The 15966-nt window shown below is 39.8% G+C and overlaps 1 protein-coding gene and 1 non-coding gene across 2 annotated transcripts in view; one reads left to right on the top strand and one right to left on the bottom strand.

Moving 5' to 3' along the window:
* TMEM108 (transmembrane protein 108) overlaps window positions 1-15966 on the top strand; it is a 381281-nt gene that overhangs the window by 124308 nt on the left and 241007 nt on the right. The gene's annotated exons all lie outside the window — the stretch shown is intronic.
* Window positions 4056-4127, bottom strand: TRNAD-GUC (transfer RNA aspartic acid (anticodon GUC)). Its single transcript has one exon. It is a non-coding gene; the product is annotated as a tRNA-Asp (tRNA).

Genomic DNA, 15966 nt, shown 5'->3' with positions numbered 1-15966 from the left:
GTCCCGTCCCTATTCTTTGTCTCTGTTTATTCTTTTTTCTTTTGCCCTACCCAGGTACGTGGGGAGTTTCTTGCCTTTTGTGAGGTCTGAGGTTTTCTGCCAGCGTTCGGTGGGTGTTCTGTAGGAGAAGTTCCACGTGTAGCTGTATTTCTGATGTATCTGTGAGGAGGAAGGTGATTTCCGCGTCTTACTCTTCCGCCATCTTGCCTGCTTCTCAGGACGGCTCTCTTATACACATTTATTTCTTATCTCATAAAATTTTAGATAATATAAAGTAATTAGTAAAGTCCCCCTCCAGTGTCACAAAACGGATGTTAATGTTTTTTGGGCCACATAAAAATTTCCCATGTAGCAAAATGACCTTGTTAAGATGACATGTTCTCACCCCATCCCCCACCTCACCACGACCTTTGAGCCAAGCCACGTGGGGCTGAGTCACTGATGACTGGATGTTGTTTGTTTTCTCCCTGATGATTTTCTTTGACTGATAGCCCAGAGAGGTACCTGTTGAAGTGTCTCTGTATTGTTTGGTGAAGTGTGTATACTCATTTGTTCTGGTCTCAGGGCATTTCCCAGGGTCTCATTTATTGATTTCAGGATATGGCTGTGTGTATTAGACACGTCTCAGCAAATTCTGCATGCACAATATTTGTGATGGTTAATTCTGGGGTACACTGGGTGTTTTATCCTTTTCAGGTCCACCTTGGGAAGAAAGAGAAAATACACATGGAGAAAGAAGCAGCTTCACACCTTTGACCCTATATTTGCAGGGGAGCCATGTCTGGGAAAAGCATAGATAAAACAGTGTCTTTGGAAGGAGTATCTGGTCATTTTCAACAGGTTCAATATCTCTCTTCCAATTAGATGTGGCAGCTGGATTCTCATGTGTGCATTCAGATTACAGAGAGATAAGTGTTGCCCCACTAACATAATTGCTGGGAAAGGTAGTATCCATATAAACATGTAGGAAATTTTTAAAAATCTAAATGTAGGAATAAAGTATGAGGTCCTAGAATTTAGGGCTGGAAGGAAATGCGGAGAGAAAGGATATTTTTGTCCTGTGTTTCATCTTACAATAAGGAATATGAGTCCCACAGAAGCAGCACAACTAGCCAGGAGATCCTGGCTCGTTTTAATGGAACCAGGAACATTAGGGTTGCTAGCTCTTCTCTTTGCATCATGGTATTGATTTTTGTAATTCTGTAAGTTCTGACCACTTAAGATTTCAGGCAGCCTTCATTCTGTTGCTGCTGCTCCCTTTAACCCTAGTATTTGTAACACGTGCTTGATTTGATTCCCCTGCTGCACACTTCCATTTATTTTATTTTTTAAAGCTGAGAAAAATGAGGGTTGCTTGTATTCAGGCCACGGCTACCACTAGTTGCTTTACTTCTTTAGTTGACATCCTTTTTTTACCTCAGTGGATAGAAATATAACAATAATCCTTGTACAGGGAGAACAAAAGTGCTAGCCTACTCCGTATGGAGGCCTATTTTCCAACAATTCTGTTTTATCTAGTCAGTGAAGTCCTCGGATGTGTTACTAGAGATGTGAGGACCTGGGAAGAACACCCCAGAAATTTTCAAGAAAAAATGTTTACCTCCTCAAGATATTTTTTAAAACCAAATTGGAAAAAGGTGTCTTATGAAAAATGTTTAGAATGAAATACAATATTTCAGATATAAAGTGTTCGTATGCTATGTGGCCTTTAACCCTTCAGAATGAATTCTTAAAACCTTGTAATTGGTGGGCATATATGAAAGACTGTTTATGGTGTCAGTTTAGTACAATCTCCATACCCCAAGGACAAGCTAATACTCAGTAAGCACTTACTGGGTGTCAAGCACTATTCTGCATGGCTTATAGGGAATCATTCATTTAATCCTCAGTACAACACCATGAGGAAAATGCCATCATTATTACTCCATTTGATGGGGGGAAACTCAAGTTCAAAAAAGTGGCTTGACTTGCCTAAGGCCACATGCTAATAATTTGAGCTGGAATGCAAATGGAGGCTTCTGCTTTCAAGCTTGCACTACTAGTAGAAATGAAGGGAGGAGCTAGAAGCACCTGCCTTAGTCGTGCTTCTCTCACTCATCAGGCAATTCAGTGCATCTATCCAAGCAGTTTTGTTCTCCATTAAAGGAGAATATAAATAATACACAGTTTTCCTTTTCACAGGTTTGTTGTGATAATCTAAGAAGATAAGGGAGGGAAGTAGTGTTTAACGAGCATCTACTATGAGCCAGGGACCATTGGGGTGGATATGTTTCACATAACATCATTCATTGCTGCTGTCCCTGCTATTGCTATTGTGCGGTTCTCAAATTCTCTGTTGACTGCAGAGTCACTGCCATTTTCAGAAGATAGATTAACTGCCATCTGTTCTCATGTGTGGGTTTTCTTGTTGCCTCTCACGCCTGTCTTGTTCAACTGATTTCACTGGAGGCGTGAGATTATTTTTAAAGTGATACATGTTATTTGTAGAAAATTTAGGCAAAGGATTTGAAAAAGCAGTTTAAGAGGAGGAAACTCAAAAGGCTCTCAAGCATTGGAAAAGATACTCCGAGTCACTAGTGATGAGAGGAATGCAAATTAAATCAGTAATGATGTGTATAGCATTTCAGAGAGATCAGTTATGCCCAGTGTTTCTGGGGCTGTGGGGACCATCATGCATTGCTAATAGGAGGTAGACTGGTGCTGCCATTTTGGAGAGCCTGTGATACTGCTTGTTCAGATTAGGCCCACTCATATCCCATGACCCAGCAATTATACTCTTGGAGATGTATGAAAAAGTCTTTGTTTTCTATATATTTGTATATATACGTATATGCACATATATGCATACATATACATATATACATACCTATGTATATGCACATATATGTATATGTGTATGTATGTATATGTAAAACACCATAATAGCACATAAGAGGGTATTCTCACAAGGTTATTGTGCTGGTAAGAGGGAGCTGGAGGTAAACTGGGTGTCCTCCGCTAGGAAAGTGGTTCAAATTTAGTTGAATGAACATAAAGGAGTATTGTGCATCTGTTAGAAGCAATTGATTAGATGAACATTTATCAACATGACTGGATCTTAAGGACATAGTGCCAAATGTAAAAAGTAAGAAAAATGAGATACAGTATAAAACCATTTCCCCAAGTTAAAATGCATGCCCACAAAATGATACTCATTTTGTAAGTGCACTAAATGAGGCTCTCTGCTTTCAAGCTTATACTCTTAGTAGAAATGAAGGGAGGTACAAAAGAGGTACCAGTTAAACCCATCAGAGTGGTTGGATGAGGGATGAGGGAGAGAAGTGGGGAGATAAAAAGGGGAATAATAAATAAAGCAAAGAGAATCTTGCAAGAGCAGTGATAATAATGTGCCATAAACAGGATAACGATTAACTCAACCCCCTGAAAAGGAAAAAAGTTAGAAAATACAAGTCAGCACTAAACAAGAAAATAAAATTATGCATAATTCCATTTACAGATAACTGTTAAAACTTCAGTGTGCATTCTTCTAGTATTTTATATGCATGTATGTGTATGTGTATTTTATATATCACACATATTTTTATTTACAAAGAAAATGAAATGTACTCTTTTTTTTTTGTACCCTAGCTATGAAGAGGTACCAAGTTATCTCTAAAATGCCTTCCAATTCTAATATGCTCTCCCTTCAGGGTGAATACCATATCATCAAATTCAAATTTTAAACTGACTTGTGTTCAGCATAACCCAAAATATATTTGCTAAAGACTCAGTGTCAACCATGAGATACTTAGTGCATTCAAAGGAAAATATATCTGCATTTGCGTTTAATTCAATAAGTATTTACTTTGGCTTGATTGCTAAAGATCATTTACGTGCACTCAGACCATTTCACAGGCTGACAGTTTAAGGTTGGATCACAGTATCAGAGGAGTGTTAATTCCAAATGGAACAAGTGAGGTTAAAAGTTGGTCTAATGTAGCAGGGAACCTTCCCATGTGAGTGACTGAATGGCTTTTAATAGGCTAGAGCTGAACACGAGGCTTGTGGGAGCTCAGTTCCCTGACCAGGGATCGAACCCGGGCCACGGCAGTGACAGCACCAAATCCTAACCACTAGGCCACCAGGGAACTCCCTGAACAGTTTCTGATGACTGTTTAGAAACAAGTAAATCAGTGAATAATAGAGTTCTGAACCTTTAGTCTCTGTTTTGTATGTGGACTGTGAGCAACCTTTAATGAAGAGTACATTCCTCTCTGCCAGAGACAAAAGTGCACAGAAGTCTCTCCAGGCCTCTTACAAAAGCCAACAGAAACCTCCCAAGGGAAACTCGGATTTCAAATCATTGCACTGAGAGCAATAATAGAGTGCGCATTGGCTGTTGTTGCTATGGTAATCATTGCTGACCTCACAGGTCCTTCCTAATGATATTCTAAAGGTTCACTAGTAGTATTTGCGCTCTCTCTCTCTCTCTCTCTCTCTCTCTCTCTCTCTCTCTCTCTCTCTCTCTCTCTCTCTCTCTCTCTCTCTCTCGCTCACGCTCTCTCTCTCTCTCTCTCCCCCTCTCTCCCCCTCCCCGTCCCCCTCCCCCTCTCCCTCTCCCTCTCCCTCTCGTGTGTGTGTATCTCTGGGTCTGTTTGTTTGCTTGTGGCTAAGTTGTCATGTTTTACTCTGAATCCAAAGTCAGAAGGTAGCCAGCATCAATGCCTTGCACCTAATAAATGCTAAATGAAGATTTGTGAGGCTGGATTCAGTGCACTGGGTTTGGAAAAAAAAGAAAAATCAAAGTTACCAGGAGTTTCACAAATCTCTGCAGTTCTCAAAGTGTAGTCCTGGAAATCCATGTTGCTGGCTACCTTCTCTCATGAACAGTTACAGCTGCTCATTAGAGTAATCAGCAAACGTGAGGTTTGCAACTCTCCAAACTGCAAAAGCCAGGAGGGAGTAGCTATTTTAAAACTGCCTTCTTTAGGATTTATCAGTGAGCTTTTCTGGGGGAGGGAGCAGCATGGACTTAACAGGCTACTGGCTACTCACCAGGTTGCCTGGTCTCTGGGGATTGCTTGATAGTGGTTCTCACAGCCAGCTGAGTGTAAGCCCTTCTTTGGGACACTGGTGCCATCCAGGTGTGGGAATCACTCAATGGTATAATATTAAGACTGTTTTAAGACTTTCCAATCCTGAGATTTCCCCAAACCCGAACTGTTATTATAATTTCATCAGATTTTTGCTATGCCTCCAATGAAAACATGATTCCCCCCCCCCATAGTAATATATTACTTATGGTTGTAGAGTGTCATGAGCCTTATATGGAATCATTCTTTCCAAAAAGAAGGGAAGGAGAACATCCAAAGTTTGGAGGTAATTTAATTAAGCATTTTTGTTAAGTTTTGTGTTTGCTAAATGCGTTTCAGTTGGCTCTCATTTACCCTACAAGCCTAGCCACTCCTGCCCCCAGTGTCCCTCTCAACTTTACTAAGAATTAAACATTCACAACAACAGGTAATTTTCTTTGGACATTGTCCCCAAACCATGTTTTTCACTGGCAGAGGAGAAGATGCAGATAAAACTGCTTAACATCTGAAAAGTAGCTGTTCCAGAACCTGTTAAGTCCCTTGTGAAACCACAGTGAGGCTGAGGGCCATGACTCCTTCTCCACCCAGGATTCTGCTTCCCATGGATATAAGAGATCGATGCCAGGGGCTGTCAGTTTACTGTAAGGGTGTTGGGGTGGGGGGGGGGAAAGCTTTGTTTAGTTCTAGGCAGTGTGGTGTGGGGCCATCCCTGCAGACCAAGAGTGGGAGGATTGGACTCGACGCTGGGCTCTATCATTTTCTGACGGTACGGCCCTGATTGTGTCCGTAACCTCTCCTACTTATAAAATGAAGACATCTGCCTTCTTGTCTCACAGGCGGTTGTGTCAGATGAGTAACGTGGATCATTCTTTGCAGTTTCTGGAGTGCTTTGGATATGTGCTAGCTTCATTCACCAAGGTCTGAAGATTCTACACAAGCTGCAAAAAGCATTTGCACACGTGCCTTTTCTGAGTCTAGGTTGTCAGGCTCCTTAGGCTCCTCAGTTTGAACAAGGTGTTGGAGTGTATCCCAGAATACCAGATAAGAGAGGAAAGGAAAATAACATAGAAAAGAAGGCAAAAGGGTAGGTACTCCCCCCCCACCTGCTCTCCCAGTCCATTCAGCACACCGATTTTATTCAGCAGTCCTTTTCTGCTTTGTATGCACCGACAGAGCGTCTTGTGATAAACGTGCATGAACAGAGGAGTATAAACATTCATTTAAAAATAAATTGAGATGTAGTTGGCTGCAGCCATCTGACAGAGCCCTGGATCTCTCTTCTGCAATGTCATCCATTTGTAGCCCATTAATTCATGGTCTTTAATAATTTTTTCGAGCTAAGTCTGAAGTTTACTTTGTTTTATCTATGAAGAAAGGATCCACCTGAGCAAATGAATAGTGTAAATAAATTTGACAAGAAACATATTAACCTGATTAAGAGAAAGGGCTGTTTTCAAATGCCTTACTTGCATCTATTTGCATCCTAACTATGTACTGATTTTGAGTGATTCTAGTCGTTAAAGTAGTCCTACGAGGATTTCTACTTGGCAATACTTTATTAGCATTTAATTTGAATTACTCTGATAAAACTCCACTTCTTTAAAACTCGTCCATAATTCAGTATTGTCACACAGATCTTACTTCCATCAGTATGAATTTGTTGTAAGGTATTATTGTAATTAATTACATGCTTCTAAATCCCTTGGAAACTGGCTGGTACAATTACATCCTTTGAACAAGACTTTCAGTTTCCCTGGTTTCTTAAGATAAAAATGTCTTGACACTTAAGTGGCATTGCTAAAGTTTGGATGCAGAGAAGAGTTACCTGTAGAAGCCAATTAGGGAGGTAGGTAATTAGTTATGTCCACTATGACTGAATTTTAGTCCATGTAGGAGGCCAACTTCTTCCCCTGAAAACTTGGTTAGATTTCTGTAATTACATAAACAAACCTTTATTCATAAAACAATTTCTGCCCTGTGCCTTACCTGTAGTGAACACTGAGTTAATACTTGATGAATGAAGGTATGAGGATACATACATCTTTGGGGTTTTCCTTTTTCTTTCATATAGACTGTCTTAATATTGAGCAGTCTGTATAATGATAGGAACTCTGCAAGAGGATTGTGTTGAAAGCACTATCTGTGTTCATCCCATCCCTCCATTTACCCATCTTTCAAATATTTGGGGGGGAACCTACTCTGGAACCAGTCAGGCATAGCGAAGAGACAGAGTCTCTGCTCCCATGCATATCATATTCAGTGTACAAGCCTCTTAACCTTTAGTAGAGAGATTGGTAGTGTTTTGCCTCTCACTATACTCAGAGTTGCTGTGTACTTGGTCCAAGTCCTATCCCAGCCATCCTTCTGTGGTTATTGCTTTGTGCCTTATTGGGCCACTAGTTACAAGGCAAGTGCTATGGGAAATAGCTTATTCCTACTTTATGTTTGTGTCTCATATTTTTCACTGTATGCTACAATTATGTAATACCTAGGGACTCTCCAATGCTAGGGATCCACAGTTCTAAGTAAATAAAGTAGCTTTGTACTAAAGGTTATAGCTAATATTTTTGAGCATTTACTCTGTCTATGCCAGACACTCTTCTGAGAACATCTGATATGTTCTCTCATTTAATCCTCAGAGTATCCATGAAGTGAGTGTTATTATTATTCTCATTTTACAGGTAAGGAAACTGAGTCACACAGGAATATACTTGTATAAGAGTTTCACAGAAGCAAACTCTTCCTTTCTTTAATAGTAAGACCATTTTGGCATCCCCAGCTTTTTCAGATTGTTTCCACATGTTACCTCACTTGATCTGGCACATCCATCCCCATTCATTTACGTGGGAGAAGTGAGGCAAATGAGGGTGTATCTTTCCATGGTTCTGCAGGTCAAGGACTGTAGTACTTAACCCAGGGCTTCTGAATCCTGGTCCAAGACTCTTCCTCCTTCTTTCTGCTCACCTGACCAGAAGTCTAATGAAGACTTGGGCCTCTCAGTTGTCATGAGAGATTATGAACCTTAATGACTTTAAGCAGTTATTGGGAGAACATTATTATGTAATGTGTTTCATATCCACTCCATTTAGTTGAGGATCTAGTACCAACTCTCAACTTTGTTTTTCTGCTCCTTTGTTGTATTAATATTTGGAAACTACCCTTAACAGCTCTAGAGTAAAAAGCCAGTTCTGTGCCCAGGGAATCACTGCTACTTGGGAAATAAATCATATAGTTTGCACTGGCTAAAAGGAAAAAACTCCCACAAATTTATCTGTCATTTTGATTCATTCTTTCATCCTTTGTAGTACATTTTCAGGGTCTCAGAGAAGCTGCTCTGTCTATGAAGGTGCTTGTTGAAGCATCTTGTTTTACATGTGATCAAAATGGAGAGAGCACTTCTTTTGACAGGAAACTTCACTTCTTGTTACTAAAAACTGTCACAACAGTCATTATGTCTGGCTTTCAGACATTTCCTGGAGTTAGGAGAACAATAGACAGTTAAAGTGGCAGTGTCAAGAGCATTCTGGGGTTTTATAATGAGTACCATGGGAAATTTTTTCTCTTGAGTTTGTAAGAAAAAGGTAGGAATATTTGGGAGGCTGGAATAATGTGGAAATGAATTTTAATGCTGTATTTTTTAAAATGGAGTGTTCTTTCTAACCTTTGGAAGTTGAAAAAATTAATTTTATACCATGGTTGTCATTTTCTTGTTACTGAGTTGAAAGTGACTAAGGGAAATTTCTCTTCAGCCGTCCCTCTCTGCATTTTAAGTACTGTCCCCCAAAAGACACATTTTCGGCTTTCTGACTTTTTATTTGATTAAACATCATTTAGAGTTCTTGGATCCAGTTTATTGGTTCTTAATTTTTATATATGTTCAGGGCTTCTGAGCCTTATGATTTCTAATTTAGCAGCAGGAGTTATTTCTCTGCTTCCTCCTCTCCTCCAACTCCAAAAAACAAACAAACAAACAAAAAGACTCAAGCGTTAGGAAGAGATGTTTATTTTGGCTTATTTTTTGTGTATTGCAATGTGTTTTTCACAATTTTTACCTTAATTTACATAGCTCTAATAGGCTTTCTTAATTTCTAATCGTTTTGATATATTTACTGTTCAGCACATTAAACGCACAGGCTTTGTAAAGAATTTATGTGAGCTGCTGCTTCCACTTCTGCAGTTTCTCAGTTACCACAACAGCTGTGGATGGTTTAAGAGATTCCTGTATTAGTTACACGGTATATACCTGAATGGTAAAAATAACCTGGTGGCTTTATTTTTTTTAAAAACTAATAATATGAAAGCAGTTATGAATTATTAACATTTTTAAAGTATAAAACTTACTTTGTTTTAAAATTAATCAACATTTTAAAAAGCTATAAAGTGAAAATAAGTCTTCTTCCCTATTCTCTGATTCCTAAGTATCATTATTTAAAGGTAACTAGTGTTAAAGTTTCTGCAGATCCTTCCGGAAATGATCTAATGTTCTATTCATCTACACACACACACGCACACACACACACACACACACACACAAATATACATAAATACATATACATACATATATACACATAACACACATCTGTACTTATGTATATATGGAAACGTATATGGATTCTGTTGTGAAATATGTTTTTCTTAGTGATATATCTTAGATATCTGCCCATATCAGTACATATAGATCTACCTCACTTTAATGGCTATATAGTATTCCATTGTCATGGCATGTCATAATTTAACTTACCTTCTATTTATTAGCATTTGGGTTGTTTCCATATTTATCCTGTTGCAAACAATGCTGCAATAACTATCTTTGGACATATCTTTTCACATTTTTTGGTAAATATATTTGTAGGATACATTCTAAGCAAGGGAATTACTAGTGAAAGTGTGTGCATTTTTAGTGTCACTAAATAGTGCAAATTGTCCTCCAGAATTACTGTGTCAATTTATACTTTCACTTCAGTAAATGCTCCCTGAGTACTTACTATGTGTCTTCACTAAAATAGGATCTCGGGATAAAAATTGTCCTTGTCAAGTCATGAAAGTGAATAAGAAGCCCCTACCAGGGTCAACTTTTCTATTCCTGGCCTAAATTGGCAACTCCCCCCTTCTGCATCAGTGGCCTTGCTTTCCTTGTGGAAGGCAGTAGCTTTTGTTTTCCTCTAGGATCTGACGTGATGATCTTGTCAGTTGCTTTCAGGAGCTAGGATCTACTGTTGGCCTCTGTTCTGAAGCGTTACCAGGCAAGCACAGAATTCTATCAGCAGAAGAGCACAAAGACAGGAGAAACACAGTTTATTCATTGTTAAAACCTCTTAGTCCTTCACCTCTATGGGTTCTCAGAGAAAGTAAAAGATACCAACTATTTCTTCAGAATTCATTGAGGGGGAAAGTGTGGATCAGTCATTTGGGACCACGTTGGTTTCTGATACCAAAATTACCTAAATGAGTAAAATATAATCTGTAAGTTAAAATACTTGGTTGCTAGTCTGTTAAGTAAATCAATAAATCAATAGGAGGGTCCTAAGGACACAACATAATGGATGGATAAACCTGGTTTTCTGAATGGAGGCAAATGTACTGATAACTCAACTCTTATAGCTCAGGATGAGCAAGATCTCCGGTTCTCTAAGAATTGAAATTTCCCTAGATCTAGCCCAGAGTGAACGCCTTAGAGCTGCCCACTCTTGGGCCATTGCCCTGAGCCTGTGGGTAAAATCCCTGGGGCAAGAGGAGGCTGCAGTTTGCCCAACAGCTGTGTGTGCTCCAGGCCAGTACCCAGCGAAGCTGACTTGGCAGCTGCTCTTTCCGAGGCCAACCCACCAGCCCCTGCGTGTGTTCTGAAAGATAAAGAAGAAAAACGTAAGCCCCTTTAGAGAGGTTGGAACAGGCTAGTAGTTGCTAGGCAAGTTAAAGTAATTCAGTGTCCTTGCCAAACGTCTGCCATGCAAATAGGGAACTTTCAGGGAAGGGGAGTGAGATGGTGGGGCATGTTGGTTGCCATAGGAATGTTTCCCTGATTGGAACAAGACCACAGAGTGGAGAGAGCAAGACGGCTGCATCTATGGTTCTTTCTGCTTGGGAATGGGAGTCCAGAGTAGGCAGTGGAGCAGAGGTAAGCCATGCGGAGGAAGGGGCTAAACCCAGAAAACATTCTCTAAGGCTAAGGGTGTGGGAAAGGTAGAAGGACGGTGCATCCTGTGAAGGGAGGACGGCCCCAGCAGATGAGACCCTAGATGCCCTGTGAAACTAATGGCTTCTGAAGCTAAAAACAGGCAGGAGGAGTAAGAATAGTTTAACTCAGGAAAATTATGTGATGAACTTCTATGCTATTCTGAAGATCTGAGACTTGGAGAAATTACAATCTAGAATTAATTCAGGGAGAATTCTGATTAGAGTCTGGAATAAACCCAGGTTTAAATTCGATGTAGATTTAAAATAGTGAAATTTAGTGGGAAGAGATACTTAATTTGAAGGTATTTTTTAATTTATGTAAATATTATATCTTTAATTCATAAAACAAAGGTAGTGATTAAAGATTTGTTATTTAATTATGCTGCTATATTAAGTTCTGTTTTTATAGGGGGAGAAAAAGCACAGTTGACCAAGTTGTGTGCTACTGGTATCAAACCTTAAAGAGACCCTCTGAGATGAGCTTACTGCTCCATTAATAAGCACCTTACACATCTGGTGGCAGCTTCCAGAATGACAGCTCAGAGTCCAAGCAGAAATCACAGCTTTTAGCTTTTTCAACTGTTGAACCTTGAATGTGCTATTTAACTTCTCTGTAATTGATCAGTTACCAGCTCTTAAAATGGATGTGAGAGCTAATCCTTGCCTCTCTGGAATGTTGTGAGCATGGATGCTGCTGTCATTGAATACAATTTCTGGGGGTGGTAGAAGATCCCGAGGTTCCTATGATGATAATGATAGGCTTAGTTTTTTGTGGGTTTTTTTGCCTGTATCTTTTTTTTTTTTAAACATTTTTATTAGAGTATAATTGCTTTACAATTGTGTGTCAGTTCCTGCTTTATAACAAAGTGAATCAGTTATACATATACATATGTCCCCATATCTCTTCCCTCTTGCGTCTCCCTCCCTCCCACCCTCCCTATCCCACCCCTCTAGGTGGTCACAAAACACTGAGATGATCTCCCTGAGCTATGCGGCTGCTTCCCACTAGCGATCTGATAGGCTTAGTTTGTCATAGTGATTTAGGTCAAAGATCTTCTGGGGTTTTTTTAGGTTAAAACCTTAAGGGGAACTTTCTTTAGCTGATAAAGTTTTGCTTGTACATGTGAAGTATATATAATTATTATCATTTGCCATATATTTGATTTTTGTGTTCAGGTGGTATTTAGTTTCTTCTTTAGAATATATGTGTGTATATATATTGGGATTATATGTAGTTGTTTCTTTACTTTTAATGTGGTTTCTTTTTTGGGTCATGTAAAAGAAGAATAATAGAACGTGATATTTGTTATCAAATATTTGAATTATAGAGATGCATAAATACAAAGGATGCCATACGACCCACATTAGGGGTTACTGTTCTGTTTCAGAGCTCACTCCCTTCGTCAGTGTCTTGGTCTGCAATTTTAATGTCGTTTTTTACTTTAATTGATCAGATACTGGTTGATTGACACAAATTAATCTGAGGCTTGTAAACCAAATGTCAAATTTTAATTTACTGGGAGAGTGTAATTAGAAAGACTATCTTTGGACTTCCCTGGTGGCGCAGTGGTTAAGAATCCACCTGCCAATGCAGGGGACACAGGTTCGATCCCTGGTCCGGGAAGATCCCACATGCTGTGGAGCAACTAAGCTCGTGTGCCGCAACTACCGAGCCTGCGCTCTAGAGCCTGCGAGCCACAACTACTGAGCCTGCATGCCACAATTACTGAAGCCCACACACCCTAGAGCCTGTGCACTGCAACTACTGAGCCCACGCACCACAACTACTGAAGCCCACGCTCCTAGAGCCAGTGCCCCGCAACAAGAGAACCCATTGCAGTGAGAAGCCCGTGCACCGCAATGAAGAGCAGCACCCCCTCGCTGCAACTAGAGAAAGCCTGCACGAGGCCAAAAATAAACAAAGAGAGGGAGGGAGGGAGGGAGGGAGGAAGGAAGGAAAGAAGGAAGGAAGGAAGGAAGAGGAAAGGAAAGGAAGGAAGGAAGAGGAAAGGAAAGGAAGGAAGGAAGGAAGGGGCATATCTCTTAAAGACTATCTTTGGACTCTTCAGACGGTATAACCTTTCCCTAGTTTGATCTTGACAAAGAAGCCAAAATATCTACTGGTTATGATGTTTTTTAAAAAATGATATTCTTATCTAGACCTTCTAGAATCTAAGCAGCACTATCTAATAAAAATATAATGTGAACCTCAAATATGAGCCTTCTACGTAATTTTAAATCTACTAGTAGCCACTTAAGAGTAAAAGGAAACAGGTAAAATTAATTTTAATATATTTAACCAAATGTATACTGAAATTACCATTTTTAACAGTAATTAATATAATTATTAATGAGATATTTTGCATTTTTTTCCATATTAAGTCTTGAAATCCAGTGTACATTTTTCACTTATAGCACATCTAAATTTGGACAGTAAATTTTCACAGAAAACATATGATCTGTACTTAGATTAAAATTTACAGTTGAAAAGGTGGATTCACATACCCAAGTCATTCGAAACATGCATATCAATTTTACATTAACTGAATCAGTGTCTATTTCTAAATTTAATTTAACTAAAGTTAAGTAAAATTTAAAATAGGATTCAGTCCCTCTGTGTCCCTGGCCATGTTTCAAGCACTCAGTAGCCTTGGCTAGTAGTGGCTGCCATACTGGACAGCATAGAGAGGACTGTTTTTCTCCAGCTTCCTTTCTTTACTCCCACATACCTCAGATTGTGAGACCTGTCTGAGAAGTGTAATGGAGAGAGAATCTCACTTCATAAACATGGAACTACAAAGAGTTTACATTCTTAAAAGGAAATTTTCATTCAAACTATCAGTATATTAGAACCTGCCTGGCAAGGAGTTGTCTGTCTGGTTGACCCTACTTTCTCCACCCTTCTCCCAGACATACCCACATTGTCTTTCCAACAGATAAAAACATGCCAACATTGACAGCATGCCTCACTCAGCCTCCTCTGGGCTTGTCCTCCATGCTGGCTCGTTTCCATTATATCAGTGTATTTCCTGGTTATAGGCCCTCCGTTATCTTTCTCATTGTTTCATTCTCCACATTTGGCTCTAATTTTTGTTTCAGTGAAGGATTCAAATGTTCAAATTCCAGTTTAGTTCTTAATTAAGGTCGTAGTGTTTGATTTATGTTAATTTGAGTAAGGAACTTTTCCTCCTCTGCCCCTTGCTCCAGACTTCTAGAGTGGCTGGGCCAGGAAACTTCACTCTCCCCTCTACCCATGCAAGTATTTTTCTTTGAGCAAATCAGGGTTCTTCAGTATGGCACCTGTGTTTAGACCTGTTAACCTTTAAGAACCTCTCTTTTTCCCTAGGCAGGAGGAATTAAGAAATATTTAGATAGGGGGTAGGTAGGTAATGACTTGGAAGATAAAGACCCCCCCCCGGAAGATAAAGACCCCCCCCTTAGTCTTGCCAGAATATTTTGCCCTGCACCTTGCTTGGGTCTGAACCTTGTTTGGCACATAGCATGATAGACCCCCATCACCAGGAGGTTATAGAGCACAGAGTTCATCAGTTCCTGTTGGGTACCTGCCACTTTAAAGGGACATTATCGATGATACTGTTGAAATTCACCCTTCATGTTCTGGAATGTATAAAGTAAAAACTACTTACAGAGCCTTTCCAGAACTAGGAAATAATGTGTTATCCAAGACAGTAACGAGTCCTCCCTAGGCAAGAAAGCTAGCTGAGAAATTCATCCTGTTGAGTCATTTTGAACTGTTTTGAGTAGGAATGCACATTGTTCCCCTTCCTCATTACCATTAGAATCAAATAATTTTTAAATAGGACTTTGTGGAATGATTATCTGTGACAGCAGGAAAACCTTGGATGCCAATCACTAGTCTATGAGCTGTGAGAGGTGTGACATCAGGAAAGCCATTGGCTTGCTCTGGGCCTCACTTCTCACCTGTCAAGTGAGAGTGTGAGACCAAGTGGTCTTGAGGCACCTGTCAGCTATCACATGTTTTGATCATCTCGGCTAATCCCACAGCTTCCCAGATGAAGAATCAGAGGCCTGCAAAGTCACTTCCTGAGATCATGTAGCAAGTGGGAGGCAGGTTTCTGGTTCTCAATCATGTGCTTTGTGTACCCCAGGAGCTTCATCTTGTACTTAGAGGCTGAGCATGAACCAGATGAAGATATCCAGAAGGGTGGCTTGTTCTCTCTTTCCCCGTAACATCATTTTGTCTGCTCATATTTTGAGGTTACTGGCCAAAACCTCTAAAACCCCTGGGTTACCTGTTTTTTGCCACCTTCAGTAATTCAGTTCAGGCATCTCTGTGGCATAAAGTTCCCCAGTGACTTCTAAATGAAAAGATATATATCAGTTCTTTGTTGCTGAAGATGCATGATAATAAAGGAAAAAGCAGCAGCTGGAATGCAGAGTTAACTTTGCTCAAATATTTACCATTTAAACAACAGCTAAAACAAAGCAAAGCAGAACAGAGGGCCACAGTGAAGTGCTCCTGTTCAAGTTCCTGGTGTGGGCTGGAGGCCTACTTCCAAGTGTTGGAGCAGCACTCACAGGTAGGAAGCTGAGCCTGACTTTCTCTGGATGGCTACTTTTAGCAGGCAAACGCAGGGCCTTTATACTCCTTTAGGCTGGCATTCAGTTTTAAAAAGAAACCAAACAGAGGTGTTAAGGAAAGGAAACTTACTGATTTCCTATTAGCTGTACGAAGCAT

The sequence above is a fragment of the Physeter macrocephalus genome, chromosome 1 (genome assembly GCF_002837175.3).
Source record: "Physeter macrocephalus isolate SW-GA chromosome 1, ASM283717v5, whole genome shotgun sequence".
In the NCBI taxonomy this organism is placed as follows: domain Eukaryota; kingdom Metazoa; phylum Chordata; class Mammalia; order Artiodactyla; family Physeteridae; genus Physeter; species Physeter macrocephalus.
Note: the sequence above shows the minus strand (reverse complement) of the source record. Positions and strands in the feature narration are given on the sequence as shown.